The following is an 8,314-nucleotide window of genomic DNA, read 5'->3' on the forward strand; positions in this document are numbered from 1 at the left end:
AGCATGCAGCCTCGAATGTCTCCATTGTGTCTGCGCTCAGTCGTCGGTGCGTTGCGTTGTATTTTGGGTTTGCTTCCAATCTGGACTGCAGCATGAACAAAGGTCTGATCGCATATTGCTTTGAGAGGATGGAGATTGCACAATCCATCCAGGCGAACCTCCAACAATGCAGTTTTCCTCATCAGATACTAAGTCCAAAATTATGCACTTCCAGAGCTTCACCTCATCGTCTGCTAGCACACTCGTCTTGCTTCTAGCAGCTGGAAAACAAATCAATAAAGATAATCAGTGCTACACAATGCACTGCATACAGACACAACACATATTAATGCACCTGAATAATCAAAACATAGACCAACAACCAATCTAATCTAATTAGGTTTACCCTCTTTCTTCTCAAAAGACTCTGAGCTGAACTTCTCAAAGCCTTTGCCTGCACTGCCATTTCTAGTTAGCTGTACCTCAAGCTCCTATGCACAGTCTCGAAGTGGGTCTTACAGGCAGCTGGAAAACAATGAAACGGAGGTGGTGTGAATAAAAAAAAAAACATAAAAGCCCCAGTAAAATTAAACAAGGAATGAGAAAACAATAAAAGCTACTTACACACAATGTCGTTGTTCTCAGTATCATGTAAATCTGGACTTGCAGACAGCGCTCCAAGCAAATACAAAGTCGCTGCCTTATTAGGTGATGAGGTCAGGCTGTGAAAACAATTACAGCAGACTAAAAGTATAAATCTTACCCTTGCTCTTGTTCATAGGCACCTACAATTTAACTCTGCATTGTGTAGCAGACATACTACTTCCTGTAAATTACAATAGTGAAAAAACAATTTAATAAAGTCCCTTACACTGGTTCTGCTCACTTTTTCTGTTACAAGGCCACTAGGCAAACTTTAGTTTACTAAAACTTGAGTTATTGCTACTTTAGCTAAAGTAGCCACCGTAGATGGTCTTCCTTTTAGTGTAATTAGCCACCAAACATTTCTTAAGATTAGCTAGTCACTGGAAATTTCTTAGTTGAGCTAGCCACTTAACATTTTTTAGTTTAGCTAGTCACCAACCATATTCTAACCACAATTTTGGGCTTGTGCACTATCTTCTCCTCTGAGAATTACTTTCTCAAACCCATTTGACTTTTAACTTCAAAGCAGCCAACTGGTCCACCATGTTCAACAACCTGGAGTTTATCACAGTGAACTGGTCATTCACAGTAGTAGAAAACATAGTAAACTCTCTGCAGTTCATGAGAAAGCCCGCTGATAGCTTACAGCAGTTTCTTCTTGTTGGTCTGGTCTGGTTGTTCTTCTTGCTGAAAGAGTTTCTTTGGGTCCATGCAGAGGAGTTGGAAGTGAGACGCCATCCAGCCATTGTAAAACATGAAACAAAACAGCAAAACATGAAAAATTTAGGAAAATACAGCAATAAAAATGAGTATGTGTTTGTCTTGCCAGTACTTCCATATGAGTCTTGCCAGTGACCTTGCAGGAGATTGGAGGGCAAGGAAACTCGTTGGTGTCCTCCACTCACATGTGAGGATCATTGTTTCACTGGAAGAACTCGCGAGATGAGCTTATATAGTGAGATTAGCATTGCGGTTTAGTCAGACCAAATTGGGGTTTATTTCATCAGTTGAACGATGGAAGTCACGAGACCAAAGAAAAGACCTCTGCGCTTCTGTGACCATGGTGACAGTGAACTGTACACTGTATTTTAAAAATGGAGTTTGGGACATAAAATTAATCTGGCTTACTTTCACTAATAACATAAATTCAAGTTAAAATTTAAGAGCCTGTAATTGGGCTATCCCGAGCCTGATATATTTGTAACAAAGAATTAAAAAAAAAAAAAAGACACCTCTTTAAATTTGCTGTTGTTTCATTCACAAAGTCCTATAAAAAATATACTAAGTCCTATAACAAACAAAAATGAAAATAAAACTGTCAGGACAACTAGTCCGAGGGTTTTAGCTGGACCCAATAAGGCAAACACAAGGCACAGAGAAAAGGAGCCGTTAACAGACAAAAGATTTATTTGGAACCAAAAACAAACCACACTAATAAACAAACAATTCCTAGTACTAAACAAACACAAAATCAGCCCTAAACTAAACAATCGACTACACCGTGGCAAGCGGGTAGGAAAAAACACACTAATTCTATGGAAAAACTAACAAAAGACGGAACCACTAAGGGAACGATGCAAGAACCAAAAACAATGCCACAAACTCAGAAACTGGATAAATACAATGAAACAAACACAAGGAAACAACTAACAAGGTAAGCAATCTAGAGATACAATGGGAAAGATGGCTGGAGAGTCAGGCAAGGACCATGACAATCTGGCAGCGAGGCAACGCTGCCACGCTGCTTAAGAGCAGGGAGAGTAATGAGGGAGATTAGCCTCAGGTGCTCAGTGGGCCTGCTGCACCGCTAGGCCACACCTTCCCCACAGAGTTAGGAGGAAAACAACAAAAAACATGATACTTCTGTGTGGAGTTTCTATGCATGTTCTCCCTGTGCCTGCGTGGCTTCTCTTTGGGTACTCTGGCTTCCTCCCACAGTCCAAAGACAAGCAAATGGGGACTAGACTAATTGGATAGTCTAAATTGACCATAGGCATGGCTGTGAGTGTGAATGGTTGTCTGTCTACATGTGTTGGCCCTGTGATGGACTGGCACCTGTCCAGGTAGTACCCCAGCGGAAGAAAATGGATGGATGGATGGATGGACAAATATAACACAAAAAGCAAAAATACTGTATATCACCTCTGGTCAGTGGGGAGTGAAACTCCCCCTGCTGCCCTGATTTGCATTTGTATAGCTCACAGAATTTCATTTACATGTTAAAGTCTCTACCAGATTTAGGGGAGGGGGTCATGGGCCAAGCAAGGCCCACGTCAATTTCCAAAAATTTCTGGCAGTTGTCTGTTGCCTGCAAATTGCAGTTAATTGCGGGAAACCTGAACTTCCATGACAATTTATAGTGCCACATACAGATGAAAATCCTACTTTTCATGCAGTGATAAAGATCGGGTGAAGTCCAAAACTACACAGTTGTCTGTCACTGCCACCCTTCTAAGGAGTGCCATAAATAAAGTTATGGCTCTCATCATGTTGCAGTCATGGAAATATGATGGTATGATGGCCTATAATTTCAGTGTGCTAAAGAGATGAATGCATCAATTAAGACATCACATGATCAGTAACGCTGATCACACAGTGACAATGCTAAAGCTCTTGAACACTCATTATTACAGGAATTGGTATGTCAAGGTGTAAGTGGCCAATTATTTGTTTGTTTTGTTTTGGAGTTTCTGTGGTTATCATACTCAGGGTGCACATCATTTACATCATCACTCTGAGGAGATGAATAGTTTGCTTTCCTATAGTTTTACTTCAACCCCACCCAATGAAAGATTATGTGATTTTAAACAGAAAGCCTTTTGACAGACACAACACAAACAATAACTATCATTACTATGTAATGCTATGACATTTTTATTACTACTGCAGTAATTATGATAGTTATAGTAAACTTAGTGCCTGTAGATGATGCACAACTTATTTTTGTGGAATCCAGTCTTCCCTCTTCATGAGTGGTCCAAAAAGCCTTGGCGTTCACATTAGAGCAGGATTTGCTGAAAACATGCCACCCTGTCGGTGAGTGCTGCATTTGTGTAGTGTTTACATGAACCAGTATTTATGTTTACATTACACCAGTTCATAACCTTTCCCTATCATGTACCTGACACTTCTCAAAGGGAGAAGCCACTTGGAAAAGTTTAGCATCAGCTAATGTGATACTATTGGTGCCTAGTTCATGTGTTCAATAGATTGTGATGAAGTACCACCCTCAACTCACCCCAGCTGGTGAGAGATGGGTGATTATTCTTTCACATGAAAGCACGGGGGATGACTGGGCTGCACCACCACTGTGTGTGTGTGTGTGTGTGTGTGTGTGTGTGGGGGGGGGGGGGGTTGTTAAATGCAGCTGGCCCTGCTGCTGTGTTAGTACTGCTCAGCTGAGGACATACCTTCTGCCAGTCTTTGTCTCTGGTGTTGTTTTAATGATACAGTTTGCTGGACCAGTCTTTCCAAGAAGACACCAACCATCAGAGTTGCACAAACACATTGGGAATACAGCTTATATCTGCTTTCACTTTCAGCCTCAACAGCTACCTGTGCAGCTGAATCATGGAACCCTAGACAACAGGTACAATAATTCTGTAAATGAGTATCAGAAAATGAGACAATCAATATCTGATCTGAGGAGGAGACTGACAATGTGAAACCATCAACAGAAGGATGAGGAAAAATTAATGCACAGGGATCCAGGATCCCACCATTAAGTCCAGGTTAGGGTAGAAAACCAGGAAGGTAAATTGGACAGAGAGGATACCCCATCAAACCTAGACCCAGCATCCTCTGGAATATCCAGAATGAATTGTATAAAACTTAACTGAAAGGCAGTTCAGTTCAATCTCTGACTGGGTGTCCACTCGACAGTCCAGCCACTGTAAGTGGTACCTTTAACCCAGTGAGCAGCAAGGTTTATGCTCGTGGTCAAGCCAACACAGGCAGACAGCCATCACAGAGAGTGCTCGTCTGTCATGAACAGCAATGCGACTGCATAACATAGCTGGTGTGGCAGCCAGATGAACAAGGGTTGAACACCGCTAGACGTCATTATCCTCTATTATCCTTCACTTCAACCACTGACACTAAAGAAAAATGGGAGCATGGGTCACATAGACGGTATGTAAATAAATTTAAATTGAGCTGGCTTTTAAAGTTCCATGAGTCTTTTACTTGGATTTATGTCCTTTACGATTGATTCATTGATGGACATTGTTCTGCTCCGCTATAGTAGGTGGTGATATGCTTCCTTATGCTATGAAGTTGTTTCAGTGTCTTCCTCTTGACCTGTTAAATTACACTGATAATTTTCTGGCTCTAGCACTCAACATGTTGATATCACCTGACCACCACTGACTTGTTTTCTTTCTTCCTAATTTGTTTTCTTCCCAGGTTTCCACCTGACACGGGGAATGTAAAGCATGCCCAGAATGCAGAGGCCAGTTCAGGTCCAAGCAACATGGATACAAAGAGGTCTATCTCGGTTACGAACAACATCATCTAAATGTGTCAATCCAAATTCTAGAAGTTGGATTTCTGACAATGTCAGTTGGACTAGTATTAGTAAAAGTCTCATTTTAGTCTGACTAAAATAATAGTCCAGCTATTTCTAACATCATGTAAATGCACTGAGTGACTAAGTACTGCAAGTCCAGACCTGGGCAGGAATTGAAAGAAAATCGTGTTAACTGCGACTACATGGAAGGAACACATTAGTGGCAGGCCATGGAGGGTGCAGCCTATACAAAATACAACATATTTTTTTTCTATTCTACATTTGTCTAATATGAAGAGGTTCATGCGAGGAAAAAGCAGTGTAAGAGGCCTTGGTAATTTCTGTTTGAAGTTAGCTTAACCACTCATTTCTCCTGGAAAGATTTAGGCATCTCTTCAGTTTGGAAAGCAGTGGATACTTTGATAGCTGGCAGTAAACCTGATAACCCACTGAGTTTTGTAGTCAAAGAGAATCCAATCTTTCAGCAGTGTGTTTGCAGCAATACATGAATAAATGGCATGATTATATAAATAAATAAATGAGGCACATTCCACAGTGAATTAAACTTCTATCAGAAGCCCCAGACCACAGCTTTTTATTGCAGCACACATTATGGCCGTCACATCTCGGATTACTTTTATTTATTTATTTACCTTTATAAAAAAAAAGTAGTCATCAATCCTCTGTGACAAACATAGTGAAGTCAGCTCCCCTAAGGCTCCATTTCTAATGAAATATGCCATATACCTGTCCTCAGCTGCTTTTTCTTGTGCTCTGACAGCCAGTGGCAATTTGTTAGTGCTTGGGGTATAGCAAAATCATTCAAAAATATACTTGAGCCATTTAATAATGTTTTCATGCCTCAAGTTTTTTCCCTCTGTGTGCATAACTCAAACAGTAGCATATTTACTGTCACGTTTGAGATTAATCAGCTTTAGTGGTGAATCATGCCAACATGCTGTTATCATTTTGAAGCTAACAGAAACCAACATTTGCTGTGTTGGCAGGTCAGATGTGAACTTACCTTATAATACAATACTCCATCACCACATCAAGGTTTACAGGGAATAATTTTAAACTCAAAGGTAGCAAATCCTTAGGTTTGATTGAACCATACAACTCCGTAGAGACAATGTTGCTACCAATATATTCTCAGCTTTCATGGACAGACACAGCAACCACTGTAATGTAAAGCTGTTTATACCAGGATCAAACGCACTTAACTTCTGCAGGACAGACACATATCTTAATTGTATTATTTTTGTCTTACCTGCATTCGGGGCAGACGTCTATCTTCTTTGTTTCTATTTTGCTAGTGAAGATGTACCCTACTCTGTTTCTGATTGGCTAGGACTTATTGCCTTCCAGGCAACATGTGATTGGATGCTCTGCCTTATTCATGTTCCCCAGCTGTCATTTGAGACTGTTTCTATGTGTACAGTGGCAGAGATAATCCTGATGGATGTTGCCCTGTGCAACGAGACAGTTGGGTATTCACTCGCCAATCAGAGGCAGAGAAGGTTGTGTCTGCCCAGAATGCAGGTAGGAAAAAAAAAAAAACAAACAAAAAACCAACACATATAAAATCTGTCTTATAGTGGCAAGAAAGCAGGTTGACCTGTCATTGAATATTGTATTGCAATATATCATCAAATCATAGCATGGTGCATATTGGATCATAATGGGGTGATGTCCTTGACAATACCCAGTCTTTTAGAAAAGAGTGCCTCACATATCAGTTTACAAACAAGATGACAATAAATCATCAACCTTTTGCAATGCAAGCATACAATTTATTTACATTGTTAGTGTAAATGTCTTGAAGACATAGGGAATGTGAAGATATAGTTAACATGCCGTGCTTCCTTACAAATTGCCACATCTGACTTGCATTCGTCTTTTCAGATTGCAAAGTCGGAAGGAGTCAGAGCTCTAGATGACTTGTTGTTCAATCTCTTCAAAGATTACGTATGTTCCTGTAAGCAAATTTAAATGAAGACCACTTGCGATAAATTTCACTGAATGCTGAAAGAAAATCCTTTTTCTATTATTGTTGTTATTGTGGCAAGATGAAGGGGTGAATTAGCCATTCAAACATCGCCACCCTGGTAATTTCACACAGGGAAATCTTAATTAACCAAAATACTTAAGGACACACAGGTTCACACAGTTAATAATAGCAACAGGAGACACATGTTCCAAGTATAATTTTTTTTTCACAATTTTAAAATGTCAATACACACCTCTTCACACACCATCCACTCAAAAAAATGGAAGGGAAGGAAAATATAACATACACAGAAAGACCCCGCGCCCAAGCTGCGGCTCGAACCCACAACCTTCTTGCTGTGAGGCGACAGTACTAACCACTCCACCACCCTGCCGCCCCTCATTCTTTCAGTGGTCAAATGCTATATGCCACATGGAGACACCATGTAGGGCCACACATATAGTGTGGATGGTGTGCTATAGCCTCCTGAGACCAAACAGCAGCAACAGCAGTGGGAAACAAACCCCGTGGAGACAAAGCAGTGGAGGCAAAACAGCAGCTGGCCAGATCACTAATGGTGGCAGGTGAGGACTGTTGCGTCCTCTTGACCTAAATGATATAGTAGGCTTATATTAATAGCTACGGCAATGAGACATTTTCGAGCTTAATGGTATGTAATACATACCATCAGCTGAGTGAACACACAAACACACACATACACACACAGGATTCACCTATGGCACAGGTGTCAAACTGATCCAGTAAAGGGCTGGTGTGTCCACACAGCTCATTTGTTGGATCAGGCGTTGCTTTTGCTTGGTTGGATTGAAAACCTGTAGCCACACCGGCCCTTTACTGGATCAGTTTGACACCCCTGACTATGGTATAACAATTAGCCATCCAAGCATTCACCCTAATGCTACAAAGAGGAAACGAGGGCAGAAACTTACAAAACCGTCAAAGAACGGAGCATGCACAGTGAGCAAAGCAGCCACAATCTGCCACCACCAAGACGAACTCCCAAAGTAGGGCGAGAGGAAACAGTGAAAGAAGGAGAGCAACAAACTGCTTTTATACCTTGCCTGAAATTACCGTCAGCCTGACACAGCAAGAGGGAGTGACAGTGAAAGGAATTGTAAGAAGGGAAACAACCTCCCTACTGCCACATTCTCAATGAGACTTCAGAGACAGCT

General features: G+C 41.0%; 1 long non-coding RNA gene across 1 annotated transcript; it reads right to left on the reverse strand.

Moving 5' to 3' along the window:
• Nucleotides 1-418: 418 nt before the first annotated feature.
• On the reverse strand, nt 419-6,419 carry LOC147258457 (uncharacterized). The gene is made up of 3 exons (XR_015116770.1): nt 6,402-6,419; nt 1,271-1,323; nt 419-701 (listed from the first exon to the last, which is right to left on the reverse strand). It is a non-coding gene; the product is annotated as an uncharacterized LOC147258457 (long non-coding RNA).
• Between the last annotated feature and the right edge of the window lie 1,895 nt (nt 6,420-8,314).

Source organism: Aulostomus chinensis, chromosome 7 (genome assembly GCF_037954235.1).
Source record: "Aulostomus chinensis isolate RoL2024-O1b breed Wild chromosome 7, RoL_Achi_v1.0, whole genome shotgun sequence".
Lineage (NCBI taxonomy): Eukaryota > Metazoa > Chordata > Actinopteri > Syngnathiformes > Aulostomidae > Aulostomus > Aulostomus chinensis.